We start from the raw sequence: 17022 nt of genomic DNA on the forward strand, positions 1-17022 counted from the left end.
GTGTATTGTAAATCCCAGACTACCAGCATCTGAGGGACACTCTCGCTCTCCACTGAACAGATGAGCACTTGGCAGAAAGCACCAACGACAAAGAGATAGAGAGAGAGTGGGAGAGAGAGAGAGAGAGGTACAAGATAGGATGGCCGAGTAGAGAAAGAGAGAGCAAGAGAGATAGTGACGCAAATTGACTGACTAAACAAGACTAAATTGCACTTCTAAGGATAAAAGCACAAATAAAAACAGACCACCACAGTGTAAGAGGCCTTGTTTACCACTGCTTGTCCCAGGGGCCTCGCTCTCGAATGTCTGTCATGTCCCTGAGGCTTTTAAAGGTCTCTACGTGCCCACTCATTTCAGCCAAATGAAAGGCTCTAGCCACAAAAGCCTAGACTACAGGGAGAATATGGACTGATTCGGAATTACCTGGATCATATCCTGTATTTAAGTCAGTATGAGCCAGTTTGGTATGCTTTTTTATGTAACTGACATTTAGTTATTTGCAAAGCACCCTTAGTTATGTGCATTAGCTAAAGTTGCTTTACTGAAGCCAAAGGCACAACCCCAGGAGTGAAAACTTGACTTAAAGAGGTCACATGATGAAGATACAGATGGGAAGGGGGATTGAGAAAGGAGACTAACTAAAGAGGAAATTGTTTCTCAGTGGTATGCAAGAATTGATCCCTCGTCCATCACACACTAGCAACAGAGGGGTGGGGGTTAGGGTTATGAAATTAGAGCCCAGGGCAATGCCAGGACATCTAGGCCCAATAGGTCCATAAAAGGTCTCACCCACAGCAGTGCCTAAGCACTTATGATGTACCCCCCCCCCCCCCCTGTGTGCAGAGTCAGAATAACTGGTCAGTAAGGTTAAGACTCAATGTAATATGCAAATGCACATAAGCAATATCGCTGCAGTCACTGAAGAGCTCCAAGCATTCCCATTTCCACATATGGTCACTGTGATTAACGCACTCTCTCCTGCCATAGGGGGTCTGACCTGCAGGATGGAAGGCGGGAAACAGCCATGCCCTGGCTCCAATAAAAGAACATATATATCTGCACCAGAATGCTGAAGGAAACCAATATAGCCAATATAGTGTTAGATTAACGACCATAAATCTCTGGGATTAAAGAGTTAAGTGGTCTGCTCTGCTGTAATTGTAATGTTCTGGCTGGACAGGCTCTTGGGGACAGCCGCCCCCCTCCCCCCCTCCTTTTGCCCTCCAGGACCCCTTGGTCGCCTAATGCATGTGTCCATAACTGTTATATGTGCTCATATACATGGGTCAGACACTGTTAACAGAGTGGGTCAGTCATCGTAAAAAGAAAAATAAGGCGTGCGCTTGTGTACACGAGTTGCTGTATAAACAGCTGGCGTCACTCGACTTTTTTATGGGCGTTTCAATGAAAAGAGAGGCAAAATGGATAGATGCGGCCTTGTAATTGACCACCGCCGTAAGAGGACGTCGGCGAAGAGCAAATTGCGGCAAGGGTCGGGCTTATGAAAAAGGAAAAGCGAATCGTTACACGATAGACAATCCGCTCATTAAAACACAAAGTGTACGCTTTTGAAGGACTCTGCTATTGTATCTAATGGGCTTTGTGGGAGCGTCTGCATGTGGATGGAGAGCTTGGTATGCTCGCTGTGTACGCAAACGTCCTCTAACCAGCACGTTCTCATCTGAACAAGCCTCGTTGGCAGCAGTACCATAAGTACTACAGAGGCTGGCAGTGAGCTCGACTAAAACGGCATTCTGTGTTATAAATGCACATCTGGGTGGTTGCGTGTTTGGCATGTAATGTCTATGGGACAGTGGAATATGTGGGAAATGTGAGATGATGTGTGTGATGTGTAATTTGTGAGTCACTGATCTGAACTGTTGATTAATTTCTCATCTGCAAATCCAATAAGAGTGTCTCTCTCTCTGTCTCTCTCTGAAACACACCTGATATATTGTGGCTTGCCGTTTACTAACTCAGCTGTGTTTACGGTGTCTCGTTTTTACCTGTTTTGATTTAAATGCGCCATCAACCAACACTTCAGTATCGCTGCACTTGCTGGGATGAACTCGATGGAGCTTTCATGATTCTTTCTGTGAAGCAGTAGCATGGTGTCGTAAACAAACACACACACACACACGCACGCACACACACACACACGCACACACACTCACACATTTGTAATGGGTCTTCTGGTGTCTCATCACGACATGACATAGTTACCCCCTCACCCTTCACCTCATGAATCGAACACCACTGTTGCGAGCGCGTGCAGTGCGAGACCTCTCTGCGGGTTGGCGGACGCCAGCGTTTGGGAAGTCGCGCCGCGTGTCGTCCACTGGCGTTCTGCAGGCCACTGATATGGATGCGCGCTGACCCGTGTGATGGGAGGGGGGAGGGGGGTGTGTGTGACGCACAGTGTGGTCTGAAGGGTAGAGAACAGCCACGCATCTCAGCGGGAACTCAAAAGGAGAGGAATAAAGAGAGTGGGAGAGATGGGAGAGAGAGAGAGAGAGAGAGAGAGAGAGAGAGAGAGAGCGAGAATGACAAAGCTACAGATAGGGGGCGAAAAGGAGAGAGAATGAGAATGATGGAAAGAGAGAGAGAGATAGAGAGATAGACACAAGGAGAGAGAGAGAAGGACAGAAGAGACAGAATGAGAGAGGGAAGAGAGAGAGAGAGAATTAGAAAACAAGAGGTAAAGTGGATGAATGAGAGAGAGGGGAGATAAAGAGAGACAGTGAGAGAGAGGGAGATAGAGAGAGAGAGAGAAAGCGAAAGGGAGATAGAGAGGGAGAGAGAGAGACAGGGAGAGAATGAGAGAGAGCGGGAGTGAGAGAGAGAGATAGAGAGAGTGATAGAGAGAGAGAGAGTGAGAGAGAGAATGCGAAGGAAGGAGATCTGACACGAGAGGCCCCCAGCAGGCTCTCACACCACGAGGTAGCGTGGTTAATGAACTGGCTCGTCTATCGGCTCCTTTCATTCTTCATCGCCACTAATTACATCACACTGGGCGCTAACATCAGGAGGCCCGACAACACGCTCATATGGTGCGCTGTTTGCGCTGGGATGTGCTGGATTAGACGCAGGGTAGGGCTGGGTCTTTCTCTGTGTGTGTGTGTGAGAGAGTTATGTACGTGTGTGTGGGTGTTGCATGTGTGCCTGATGATATATACAAATCTGACACATTACTTCTCAATAAAGATATTTCCCTCCCACACAACATGCGCGCGTGCGCACGCACGCACGAACGCACACACACAGACACACACACACACACACACACACACAACACCTTAACTGTCCACGTTGATGTGTTAATCACTAATCTGCACTAACACAACTTGCCTAGCAACATGACTGACCAATAGACTCTTTAAATAAAACAAAAAAACACAGAAATCAGACAACAGAACGGAACAGAATTCAAAGAAGCAAAATAAACTCTTGCGAAGGTTGGCCGATGTAGTCAAATTTAGCTTGTGTTTTTGACATACAGCAGGCCGATGACAATCACGCTAAGCACTTGGAGTCAATTATCCAGGGGTTTACGATGGCATTTCAAAAGGTGACTGAACTAATGAGGTTCCAGATTTAGTAAGTGCATGTAGACAGGATCTCAGCAGAACCCTCCCATATGCTGCTACTGTGTCTGAGATATAACAGCCACCAAAGCCAATACAGTGCAATGCTTATGCGTACGTCTATTAAATTAGTTCATATGTAGATCCATAATGGACCAAAAAGTTCAGACGTGATGCTCAGCTTTGGCAGGCTTTGCAGTTATGGTTCTTCCGTGGTGTTCGCCACATGTTTCCCTCGTTCATAATGAATACAACATGTAAGCGCAGGGAAAGCGCACTGTGTCTGACCTTTGGTAATCATGTGGATCCCGTATGCCCAGTGACATTTTCATAGGAGAGCAGTATGTAAGGCAGATAATGGCAAAGTGCTACCAGCAAGAGTCCGCATGGCGTCTACGGCTACGAGGGGGAGATGCGTGTTACACAAATCTGTGTGCGTTTGTGCAGAGCCGGGGCCTTGACAGTAGTGGAGCCCTAGGCGAGATTTTAAAAAAGCAAGCTGATAGCTGACGTAGCAACATAGAGTTATGTTAGTATTGCAAAAAATGGAAACCACCATTTGATTCACGATACGGATCCTGACTTGCGTGCACTGAAACTGGTGCGTGCTGGACAACACAAGCATGGACAGGAAGTGGATCCGTGAGCTTCTTAGGCTGCAACAGACAGTATAGCCTTGGGTGTGTGCTAACTTAGCCTACCTGTTAGCTGGGCAAACTGTAATATTACATAGCCTGCCACTGTTGATGTGACAGAAACCTGCCTATGCCACGGGCCTCCCCTGTGTGTGTGTGTGTGTGTGTGTGTGTGTGTGTGTGTGGGTGTGTGGGTGTGTGTTTGTGTGGAGCATGCGTAGAGATGCAGGGGGGAAATTGAGTGGTGTTTGGCTGGTGGATGATGATTGGTGTGAGCAGTTGTGTATGCCTGCGTGGGTGTGTGTGGGTGTGTGTTTGTATGCATGTGTTGTTGGCTGAACATACATGTGTAAAATGAAGAATTGATTTATTCCCTGGTGTAAATCCCATTCCCAAAAAAAAATAAAACGGATCCGTCTGGTGGAAAAAATATGCTCTGGCTTGTTCTCTTTTATTAGACCTTCATGGGGCCATCATGGTGATGGCTGGAACAATCACCCTTAAAGATGACAAATCAACCTGCAATTATAACTTCACATTGCCCAGAGAAGCAGCCACCTAGATCCACACACATGTACACACACACGCTTACACACACACACACACTTACATACACACGACCCCCCAATAGTGGGCTGGTGACTGTGTGAAAAGAGGCAATTATTCCACAGCAAAATGGGCACCTGAACCGAGGAAATGGAGGTCTGGGAGAAAAAAAAACATTTCTCTTCCTCGCACGCGCACACTTCATGTTGCTTTTTCCTCCATCTGTTGGCGCGCCTTGCTGCCGTTTCATAAATAAAACAGTGCACGCCTGCCTGACAATATGCCTTAAGTCTCTGTTTTGCTCCCCCCCCCCACACACACACCACACACATACACACTCCGTTCTCCTGTAAGCGTCAGTGCAAGACTTTTAGTGCCACTAAAATAACCTGTCATAACAGCGAAACCTAGCAGCCATGCAATCAATTCACATCACATCAGCCGGCTGGGCCTGACCACAGTCACTGACCTAGCTAAGGAAGCTAAGGTAAACTGACCTAACAGACTCTCTCTCTCTCTCTCTCTCTCTCTCCCTCTCTCTCTCTCTCTCTCTCTCTCTCTCTCTGTGTGTGTGAGTGTGTCTGTGAGTGTCTGAGTCTATGTATGTGTCTGGATCAGTGTGTGCCTGTGTGTGTGTGTGTGTGTGTGTGCGTGTGTGTGCGTGTATGTGTGTGTGTGTGTGTGTGTGTGTGTGTGTGTGTGTGTGTGTGTCTGGAGCAGTGTATGGCTGTGTGTGTGTGTGTGTGTGTGTGTGTGTCTGGAGCAGTGTATGGCTGTGTGTGTGTGTGTCAATCAGACACTGACTACTTGTGTTTATTGTGGATGAGTGTGCTTTCATCTGTGTTTTTGTATCTGTGTGAATGTGTGTGCCATACAGAGAGTGCTTGTGTGTGTTTTCAAGTGTGTCTTGGTGTGGTGTGTGTGAGAAGGTGCATGTGTGCATGAGAGAATCAGTGTATTCACACGGATAAGAAGGAGACAACCAGTGTGTGCGCACGTGAAAGCACGATACAAAACAGACCAGAAACTGGAAAAAAGATAATTTCTCTGCTCAAGAGAAGGCCAAGCACGGAAGGAGAGAGAGAGATAGAGAGAGAAAGAGAGAGAGAGAGAGAGAGAGAGAGAGAGAGAGAGAGAGAGAGAGAGAGAATGCAACATAACATGGATGGATGGAGCACAACACAGACTGTCCATTGGGATACCTTTTGAAATGCAGTACATCATAGGCATCAAGGCCCCGGCCAGACGAGCTCCCCCACAGATCGCATCAGCACATTTATTTCACTCTAAAAACGTGTCCACTTGTTTAAACGCCTCTTTATTTGAGTTTCATTGCCTCTGACAGCCGTTGCAAGTCATTTATCTGGAAAAAGGCGGCGAGAGAAGCGGCACTTCCACTGACTCGCCAACAGATGGCATGACACAGCCTGGAGGGCGGGAACCTGAGGGTTTGACTTGTAATAAATGTGGCCATATCTCTTAAGAAAGTGCCTTTTGTTTATATGTATTCTTATCTAGATTTATACTAATGTTACAGAAGTGACTAACCTTCACTGAGCATTGCACTCTGCACTGTCTATATGTCTGAGTGGCATAGCCGGCTCCTGCTCCACGGGAGGTAGAATGGGTTGGTGCTCACACACACAAACAAACACACACACACACACACACACACACACACACACACACACACACACACACACACACACACACACACACACACACACACACACACACACACACACACACACACACACACACACACACACACACACACACACACACACTATACTCCTAGTCCTAAACTCAGAGTGGCACCTCTGGTGTTCTGGGCGTTTGTGAACACTGTGTGTGTGTGTGTAGCCAAAAACATGAAATATCGATAAATACACGCCACATCAATCCGCTTTTTCTGTGAGGAGACTTCTGACATGAGGTGAGTGCATGAGAAAGACAGTGCTTTTGGGGGTCTGGAACATATGTAATATGTTGTGGAGGACTGCCGTTCCTAACAGAATTACTAAGAAAATTAAACTAAATAACACACACACACTCACACGCAGAACTTTATTTTCTTCCATTTCTACTTCCTGTGGACTTCTGCTCTTGATTGTGCACATTCTATGGCACTAACATGATTTGGACCTGGAGATTGTTCTCAAACACTCTTCCTTATCCTTCTATCTTACCTTTAAGTCACTTTGGATAAAAGCACAAGACAAAAGAAGAACTGAATAGAACAAGGACTGAAAAGTAATTAAGTTAAGTTTAGCAATAGGTCAGGTTTTAAAACTTATTTCGACATACTAATATCTGACTTCCAGTACTTAGCTATCATTCTAAATCATTCACATATGCTTGTCAATCATTAATTCTCATGGCCTACTAGGGCTGAACGATTTGGGAAAATAATCTAATTGCGATTTTTTACCAAAATATTGCGATTGCGATTTAATATGCGATTTTTTTTTATCCTCTTTTTTTCCCAACAAAACGTGATGAATGATTTAAATATGACCAACACAATATTAGATACATTTAGTGTAAAATATTCTTTCCCACATTTTACATTTCTGCTCATTACAGAAACAAGAACAACAAATCGGTGGCTTTGCCACTGTGCATTTAAGTAATTTAAAAAAAGTAATTTTAAGTATAAACACTAGGCATGCACTTTTTAAACACTGTGTGCAAAATGTACCATCTTAAAAAAAAAAAAAAAAATTAAATATTTTTTTTTTTTTTTTAGACCACGTTTTTTAATCGCGAACGTTGCGGTTAGAAAATCGCGTTCTATCATATCGCGATTAAATCGCAAATGCAATTAATCGTTCAGCCCTATGGCCTACACTAAGGAGTTTATGTTTTTTAGTGCTGTTTGTTTTTTTGTTGTCTATCTATATGTCCGTCTGTCTATCAGCAGGATTACGCAAAAACTACAGGGCCGATTGTCATGACACTTTGGTGGAGGGGTGTAGCATGGGCAGAGGAAGAACCCATTAGAGTTAGGAGTGGATCCAGATCAAGGGTTGGATCCAGGAATCCCCCCCCTTCCTTTAACATGGCATGACAGGGCATCTGGCCCTGGTGGAGGTCTGAGCTCTACGAGTAGTTGTGTATGTAAATCAGGGTGTTGGTGCGCACTAGCGGTCGCAAACACGGGGCAGGAGTGTGCGGTTCATGTGCGGTCGCACCACGACCGTCACAGGGCCCCCTCTAGTTTTACATCCTCATGTGCCTGTTGAAGAGATATGAACTCACAAGTCTTCACGGATTTGTTTATTGCACATCCTCTACACTAAGGCGAAGGCAGTGCTTTCTGCTGTCCTTGGGTTGACATTCGATAGGAAACCGAAATCAAAAAGCAAAAAGCCTGTCAGAACTGGGGAAAAAGCAACATTTCCACAAAACCCACCTGGGCCTTTCATGGGAGGCCTCAAAAGAAGAGTCTATAAACACGCTCGCCGCAACACTGTATCCTGGACTAACCCTCTCTCTCTCCCTCTATCTCCTGAAGGGTGAGGGAAGAAGATATAATTGTTTTCTTTTCCCCGTCTGACATTGAATCGACTTCTGATGCATGGCTGTGTGTGTGTGTGTGTTTGTGTATGTGTGTGTGTGTGTGTGTGTGTGTGTGTGTGTGTGTGTGTGTGTGTGTGTGTGTGTGTGTGTGGTGTGTGTGTGTGTGTGTGTGTGTGTGTGGCTATTTTATCCTTGTTGACCAGTTAAAGTAGTTGTGATTCAGTGCTAAAAACTCATATAGAGAGGTCTGGGACTATAAAAGAGGTACTTTGAAGACCAATATAAGGAGAGGAATATTCTATCTTCGTCTTTGTTTGTTCTTTCCTTATTCCCACTCGCTGTACGTGTTAGAAACTTCCTCACTTTCCCGACCCATTAGCAGCAGTTTAACACCACTCCCTACCATGGACACGTGATGGCACTAACGAAGTGATAATTTGGCAACAGCAGGCCTTAATTATGTGACACGTCATCCTAATTAGGCCTCCCAGATGCATGAAGTCATGAGGAGGCTCACGCGTACACTTGTCAACTCATTAGCACGTGTATTCCCAGAGAACTTTGCAAAACACTCCCAGATTGACTGACACCGTATCTCTCTCTCTCTCTCTCTCTCTCTCTCTCTCTGTATGAGTGTGTGTGTGTGCATGTGTGAGTGTGTGTGTGAGTGTGTGTGTGTGTGTGTGTGCGTGCGTGCGTGCATGCGTGCGTGCATGCGTGAGTGCCCGCGTGCGTGAGTGTGTGTGTGTGTGTGTGTGTGTGTGTGTGTGTGTGTGTGTGTGTGTGTGTGTGTGTGTGTGTGTGTGTGTGAGAGAGTGTATGCACCTGTGCCAGTGAGAACTACGTATATACCACTGGTATGCAATTAAGTAAGAAGATTAAAGTGTTTTATTATGGATCTGTGAGGGATATACAAAGTATACTGTGTATGTCCTTGTGTGACTTCCATTCTCCTGCCCACAGCCATGTCATGGTACTCAGTAAATCTTAAGTAACTAACTGTAAAAGCTGTTGTCATAATGCATAAACATTGGAATGGCTTGGACCTTCCAATGTATTGAGTTGTTTGATTTGGCTAGTGACTGGATGCATGGAGCATCTTGCCTCCTTCACATTGCCTTGTGACTGTACGTGCTACAATATTAAATGTACTGAATATGAGAGAGACAGAGGAAAGGAGACAAAAAGATAGAAAGACAAAGAGAGAACAAAAGGTTTCAGACAAACGTCCTTCTTCAGCTATGCACACATAATGAGAGTGAAAGGGTGAAACAGGAGAAAAGATGTCTAAACAACACACAATTCACTCCAATGTCCGTGTGTGCAGACAAATTCTTCACAAAGTTTTCTCACATCTCATCAATGTGATCACCACTAGAGATGAAGAGTCCTTGATTCTGGTGTTACATGAGCCAACATCTACTGTATGTCTATTGCAAGAAATATTTCCTAATATTACGCTATGTGTTGCTAATTGATTAGTTTCACTTTCAACTAGTATGTCTAAGATCTTTTTGTCATGTTTAAGGACAGATGTAGTGATTGTTTCAAAGGGAAATAGGCTCTGAACAATCCAGTACAAGATTTTTATTGTGGGTTTTGACAACAGTTTGCAAGTTGGATGATGTTTAACACCAGTGGAATTCTTTCTGATAAGCCGGCTGTCTCATGTCAAGATCATTTTCTGTACTACCAGGCTCACCACAGGCAATTACAAGTGTGGGAAATCCATAGTCAAGAAAATAATCTTTGTGTGATTTTTGGTTTTTGTAGTGTTTTGATAAGATGACTGGCAATACAAGTGAAAGATGGGTGTAAAATAACTAGGGGCAGTTATCCTGCAGCCAGGATTTGTAACAGTCCACATCTACTCCAGACCTAGATAAAACTGAGAAAGGGGTAGAAAAGAGAAGTAAATACCTTTAAAAAAACCTGTAGTTGTGGTCAGCGTATGAAGGACACTTTGTCCTATATTATAAAGTACTGTGAAATATATGTTAGTGTGTGCGTATGTGTGTGTGTGTCTATACTCAAATCAGGCATTAACATGGAGCTGAATGCAGGCAAGCACCAGGCGCAGTGAACAGGATTGATACGAAACTGTGCCTTTCAAAAGAAGAAGGAAGGAAAAAAAGTCTGCCACAGCAAACACTGCAGCTGGAATCCCCTTGTTGGACATTCTACCCCTCTTACGCACAGTGGCTTTTTAAAGCCATTTATTTATTCATTTTTATTTATTTATTTTACTTTATTTATCAATTTCTCCTTTTTTTTCGTTCTCAGCTGAAGGCCGACTGCAGTCCAGCTCAACCAAAGTAAAGAACACTGTCCTTTAATACTCTTCAACATGGGGTCAGCGAGAGGGGTCCATTTATGCCAATAAAGATATTTATTACAAAAAGGCATGGAAGCCATACGATAATGGCCACAACATCAAAAAGCCTTTTATTTGTAATTAGGTGCCTGACTTCCTCTGAGCCAAGAGCGGCTCTTGCACATTCTCTCCCTCTCTTTCTCTTTCTCTCTCTTCCTCTCTGCCTCTCTCTCTCACACACACATACACACACACACACACACACAGTGCAAGGGATTAGAGACAGAGGAAATGGCTTCTTCCGTTTAATCTTTCCTCGCTGTCTGAGGGAGCAAAAACGGGTCTCGGGAGAGAACAGCCTCTACAAGGCTTAACAGCCCCCCCCCCCCCCCCACACACACTCACAACCATACCCCCCCCCCCCCCCCCTAAAAAGAGGGGGAGAGAACAGACAGACCAAAGAAAAAGAGAGGTGCTTTATGTAATGGGTGCAATAACTCTCACGTGTGTGTGTGTGTGTGTGTGTGTGTGTGTGTGTGTGTGTAACACCTGTGTAGGTGTAGGAGCGGTGTCTCAAGGAGAGAGTGCATAGACTAATGGAAACGCACAAACAAAGACACCTTGAAATCAAACAAAACATATTGTATATATGCATGAACTGTGAGACGTACACACACAGACAAACATATGCAAATCACGAGAAACGTATGCATTTCATACAGCAGAGCTAGTCCTGCGGGGATCAGCACAGGGACATACTTTCACACACACACCCACAAACACCCACACACAGACACAATCAAACACACACACACACACACCACACACATGAACACACACACAAAGGTGAACTCGAAAAAAACAACTCAAAATGGATGGCTTTTCTTGGTGTGCAGGTGCACGTTATCAGACTTGTTTGGCCTTATTTCTCCTACAGGTACAAGCAAGTTTGCCTCTCATAAAGGTAAGGGGAGGAAGAAAACTAGTTTTGAAGCAGGGAAGAACCGACACGAACACAGATACAATGGAGCCCGCCGCGCTACTTCCAGTGTGATAGCAACGACAACACTTGGCATGGGAGTGGCACTTGACAGCCTCATTATGCGAGTCTGAGTAGACTCCTACAGGCATCATCATACCTGGAACCCCTGCATGGCAGGTCACCGTGGAAACCCTCATCTCTGCCAAGAAGAAAACAAAAATAAACCAAAAAAAAAAAGGATACGGGGAAACGGAAATAAGAGAGAGTGCCGTTCCCAGACAGTAATCACATACTGCATCATACCTAGTACAGCACCCCCCTCCCCCCAACCCCACCCATAGTAACACAGCTGTACCTCTCCACGTCTGCCGCTAACGACAGCCTTTCTCAGACTGATAAAACAATGGAGCTTTTTAGCGGGAAGTGCATCAGTCTCAGCTGTCTACATGTTAATTTCACATCTCGACTGAAGTGCAAAGCAATGATCGGATTGAAACTCTACTTCTGCTGCATTGACAATGCCCTGCCCTTGCTCGAGAGACATACAAACAAACAAACAAACAAAACCCTTGAAAATGATAGGATATCGCTCTCGAGATAGTGGAACAGATTATTCTAGAATACTGGTATAAGTGATCAAATGCTATCGGTAACATGAATTCATGACACGAATAGAAAGATGGCTCTCGCACTAACTCTGTTAAAGTTCAGAGGATGACATGACCAGCTGCTCCAGTCTCTGGCCACTGAAAAACAATCACAATCAAACCCTAGGATCAGTTTCTGAGGACGCTAGTGTCCCCACACTCCACTGGCAGGTCTCTTCCACTGCCATACACCAGGCTCTCTCCTGTGAGTGGGGGTGTGTTGTTTACCAGAGATAAGACAGTCGGGGTCTCTTGTCTCTCTGTCCCAAAACAAAAATGGGCACGGTCTCTACTACACACCCAGGAAAGGTCTGCATACCTGGGGTAATTATCTGTCTGTCATACCCTGCGACGCAAGTGCAAACAGGAAAGCAGCAGGATTGTTTGTGTGTGTGTGTGTGTGTGTGTGTATATGTGAGAAAAAAGTGCTTCAACTCCTGCCTCCCTCCAAAAAAATATACATAGTTCAATAGATACATATATAGATACATATTTATACTCATACTCCCTTGTTCAAGAGCACGATGAACATCATGACATGGGACAAAACCCAGCATCATCCCCTCTCCACCCATCTCCCGCCCCGCAGCACAACAAACTGACGGCAGCAGTGGTGGTGGCAGCGCCAGAGTTGAGCGCCAGAGTTCTCCCTGTGCCGTTTTCCCGGTTTGACACCTGGGGAAAGGTTTCCACGGCGGCTACGGATGAGAGGCGGAGAGGAGGCTCCGGGAAGGCAGAGCAGGAGCGCGAGGACGAGAGGGGGAGCAGGGTGTGGGGGGGCATCAGGCTCCCTCCCTCTGTCCGCACCTGCCAGTGTTTAGTGCACACCTGACTGCTTGATTGGACGACAGGGAGGATGACCAGGTGTCTTGGCGCGCTCACCTTCGACACTGTCACTCTAACTAACAACCTAAGAGACGGGAAACGGGAGCGAGGAGAACGAGGGAGACGGAGCGCGAGCTACAAACCTCTCTTTTTTCTCCCTCTCTGACTGTCTGTCTCTCTGCTGCCGTTGCAAATAAAGTCCTCAAAACCGTAGACAGAATTATTTCACCCCCTACTGTTAAACAGAGACATCCCGGCTTTATCACATCCCCATCCAGGAGACAGCAGAGCCAAAATAGCACAAGAAAATAACAACGGGCTGCCGTTTAAAAAAACAACCAAAAAAAAACATATTTGAATGTGTAGTCATTTTATGAAGCCATTCACGTTTTCCATTTCCATTTTTGCGTCTGATTGTTCCCGACATTCAGGTGGGATATTGGGTGGAGAATAAAAATGCAAGATGCACCTTTATAAACCCTCACCATTTTTTGCAGTGTCCTACGGTTTTGAAAAGGCCCCATTCAGTTCTAGCAGAGACACTGCAGCCCTGCATGGAGCAATCATGCAGTGCTGTACGGGATGGGAAATTGTTGAACAGTCATTCTCACTCTGCTGCATATTATTGTTAAAGCACACTGCGCATAATAAGCCTCGTTGCTCTCAATTCCCTTCCCAGCTTCACCTAGCCATAGGTTGCCCTTAGGCCTCTTTTGTGTGTGTATTTGTATGTGTGTGCTTGTGACTGTATGTATGCATTTCTTTTTGTTTGTGATTGTATGTATGAGGGTGTGTGTGTGTGTGTGTGTGTGTGTGTGTGTGTGTGTGTGTGTGTGTGTGTGTGTGTGTGGGTGTGTGTGTGTGTGTGCGTGAGTGTGCATACACTAGTTTAACTGCCTGCATCCACACAAGTGACATTGAGGGACACAAACTAGGGCTAGCAGAGATTAGATCAGATATATGAAGCATACAGACTCCCGGGATACAGGCAGTAGCAGTCCCAGGAATAAAAGGAAAGTTAGAGAAATAGAAATAAGCCGGGAAGCGGCAAATTCAGTTTGTGAAGTGGCATTGAGTTCGCATAGGGAGCCCCGATACTGCCATAGGTAAATATCCTCACTTATCACACAGATCAATCATGGTGAGAGATGACAAGGGCGTGAGGGAAATCTTTGACAAATATGATAGCCAGCTGTAAATACGACATCAATATTATCAACCCAATAACGCCGGGAAAAAAAGAAAACCTAGTTGGCATGGGAACTCTTCTTGAGCAACCCACCTGAAAACCTACAAGTTTCTGTCTCGTCTCCACATGATGCATGAAGCCATTGCCCGGTGCGTTCTAGCTTGTTAATTGTCCCCAGTGCTGAAAAGTATTAGAACAGATGTTCTAATATTAGAATGTTCAATACTGTCGCGGGCCCCAACATACTGAGCTGCCCTAATGAATGGTGAATAAAAACAAGGTTGCATGTCACAGGAGTTGAGGAGAACAGCTTCGTGCTTTCACCCTGGCGAAAGACATGACACACCAGTGAAGTTTGGAGAGGGGAAAGCAGGGAAGGGAAGAGAAGGGGAAGCAGAGGGTGAAGGCTGCTTACTCTGCCACCCTCAACTGCACTTAAGTGCACGGCCCGAGTGGTGTCCTGCCAGTCTCTCTCCCCTCTCCACCCTCCCCGTGGAGGGCCTGAGTTAAGTGTGTCCCTGGGCGGAGGAGTCCTGAGGAAGCCCTGGACTCAACTCGGCCGCTAGACTGATTTTCTTGGGTAATTAATGAGCGAGACACATTTAAAAGCCCCATCCCTTTTGCAATGCCTCCGCTAATGATATCTATATATAACTACATTAGAGTGGAGATACTTTCGGCAATGAGGGGGTGGGGGTGTGTGTGTGTGTGTGTGTGTGTGTGTGTGTGTGTGTGCGTGTCTCTTCCGTTGCTGGCCGTGCCCCTTAAATCTTGCGACAGCCCGCCCCCCCCAGGAGACAGTGCTCATTTCTTTAAAACGGCAGTCAGGTTCGGGGAAGTGCCAGCTCATCACTATGTGGTGACACACATCAAACCGACAGACAGCAGGTCTGGAAAACCAAGCACTGCTTTTTTTCCCCACTACTTCTGCCTTTCTTTCTATCAGGGAGAGGGTGACAGAGAGAAAGAGAGAGAGAGAGAGAGAGAGAGAGAGAGAGACAGAGAGAGAGAGACAGACAAAAGAGAGTGAAAAAGAGAAGATTCTAAGGGACTTAGATTTGTGTCTTGGGATGTAGGACTGTGGTGTACCTGACGCAAGCTGAGCAAACGCAGAGAGAGAGCTCGTTTGCCGTTTTGTCTATTGCAGAATAATAAAACCCCATCTGCTGAGGGGTGCAGAAGTTTGGCTGGAGCGTAACGCTGGAAGGCGTCACTACTGGTATGACACTATCACAATTTGAGAAAATCGAAAAAATCTCATAACATCATATTATAAGCAATATTGGGAATGCAGATCCTTTTTATAAGCTATGCTATATATCATATCTAATATATATTCTTCCCTAATAGGAAATCATGTACAACCATTTTATTCTGGAGCTAATTAAACAGCTAAAACACTCCACTTGACTTAATCAGACCCCCTGCATGAGCTGATAGAGGATCCGCGGCATCCTGGGAGTTCAGGAACCTTTTAAACGGCTTCCTCTCGTCTCTTCCAGGTGCGAGTAAGTGGCAGCCCACCTGAAAGCTCAGCTGTCCGTTACGCGGCTAATGTGTGCGATGTGTCTGATCAAAGCACGGAGGAGTGGGCCTGCTGTGTCTCCTGATGGTAGGTGGGTGCCTGCTAACAGCTAGAGCTCAAGCCCGGCTGACGAGGTATGTGTGTGTGTATGTGTGTGTGTGTGTATGTTGGGAGGGTTGTATAAGGAGGGATGATGTAGCACACAGAACAAGAATGTACAGAACTCAACCGACCCTCCATGAACACACACACACACAGAGATAGCCACACCATTATGTCTCTCTTAGCATTATATTTGTTGGTGTTCTCTCTCCCCTTTTTTGTTTTTGTTTCACAGTAACATGGTGCTTTGTGTAGTAAATCGTATTAAAAGGGATTTCAAAGGAGCTGGTGGTCTGCCGTGAATGGAAATGATTCATAATCGAGTAAATGTTATTCTAAGGAGGGCTCCATCTTAAGTGGTTCTTTCCAGTTTTTCAAAGACGGATGCAAGCATTTGTGTGTGTGTGTGTGTGTGTGTGTGTGTGTGTGGTAATGAAAGGGGGCTGGAGGCTAAACTGAGGGATGGCAGGAGGTGGCTAATGTGTGTGTGTGTGTGTGTGTGTGTGTGTGTGTGTGTGTGTGTGTGTGTGTGTGTTAGAAGCTGTTCACACCTGGCATATACACAATGATCCGATCACAAGTGGGCAGTGACCACTTGTGATCGGATCTCACTTCCCTGCTCTATATGCAAATGAACACGTACATCATTTCCGCTTGCGAAGACCAAATGCACAAGAGTGCAGTGCCATCCCCTTCATTCACCCCCCCCCTCCTCACTTTTTTAACATAAAACTCAAAACATGGATAATGATAACATAATGATATGGACAAATATCTAGTATTTGTTTAACTTTGCCATGCATATTAACATAACAATGAGGTTAGCCTATCTGTTCTTAAGGTAAGAGAACAGGTTTTTTTTTTCAGTCGTTGGCTACCACGAGCTAACGCTGTCTTGTTATTGTTGTTAATGCTAAATTGCCTTTGAGTAAATGGGCTTTTTCAGCTGAATGGTGTTTGGGAGATACTCATTTGCAACAGAAGACTCTAGAAAATCTTGATGTTTGCCAGAAGTAAAAGCAGCTGGCTAGAGGGAGGGAAGGGGGGTGAGTTGTGTTTGCTTATTGGACATTAGGGTTCATCTATGTGTTATTGTTATAGAAATCCACTTATATGCACTCATCATTTCTATGGGCTCTATTTTCAGACAG

The 17022-nt window shown here is 45.4% G+C and overlaps 1 protein-coding gene across 7 annotated transcripts in view; it reads right to left on the reverse strand.

The window, feature by feature from the left end:
* The window catches only part of il1rapl1b (interleukin 1 receptor accessory protein-like 1b), a 261412-nt gene that overhangs the window by 109444 nt on the left and 134946 nt on the right, over window positions 1-17022 (reverse strand). The window lies entirely within an intron of this gene.

The sequence above is a fragment of the Clupea harengus genome, chromosome 21, assembly GCF_900700415.2.
Source record: "Clupea harengus chromosome 21, Ch_v2.0.2, whole genome shotgun sequence".
Taxonomy (NCBI): Eukaryota; Metazoa; Chordata; class Actinopteri; order Clupeiformes; family Clupeidae; genus Clupea; species Clupea harengus.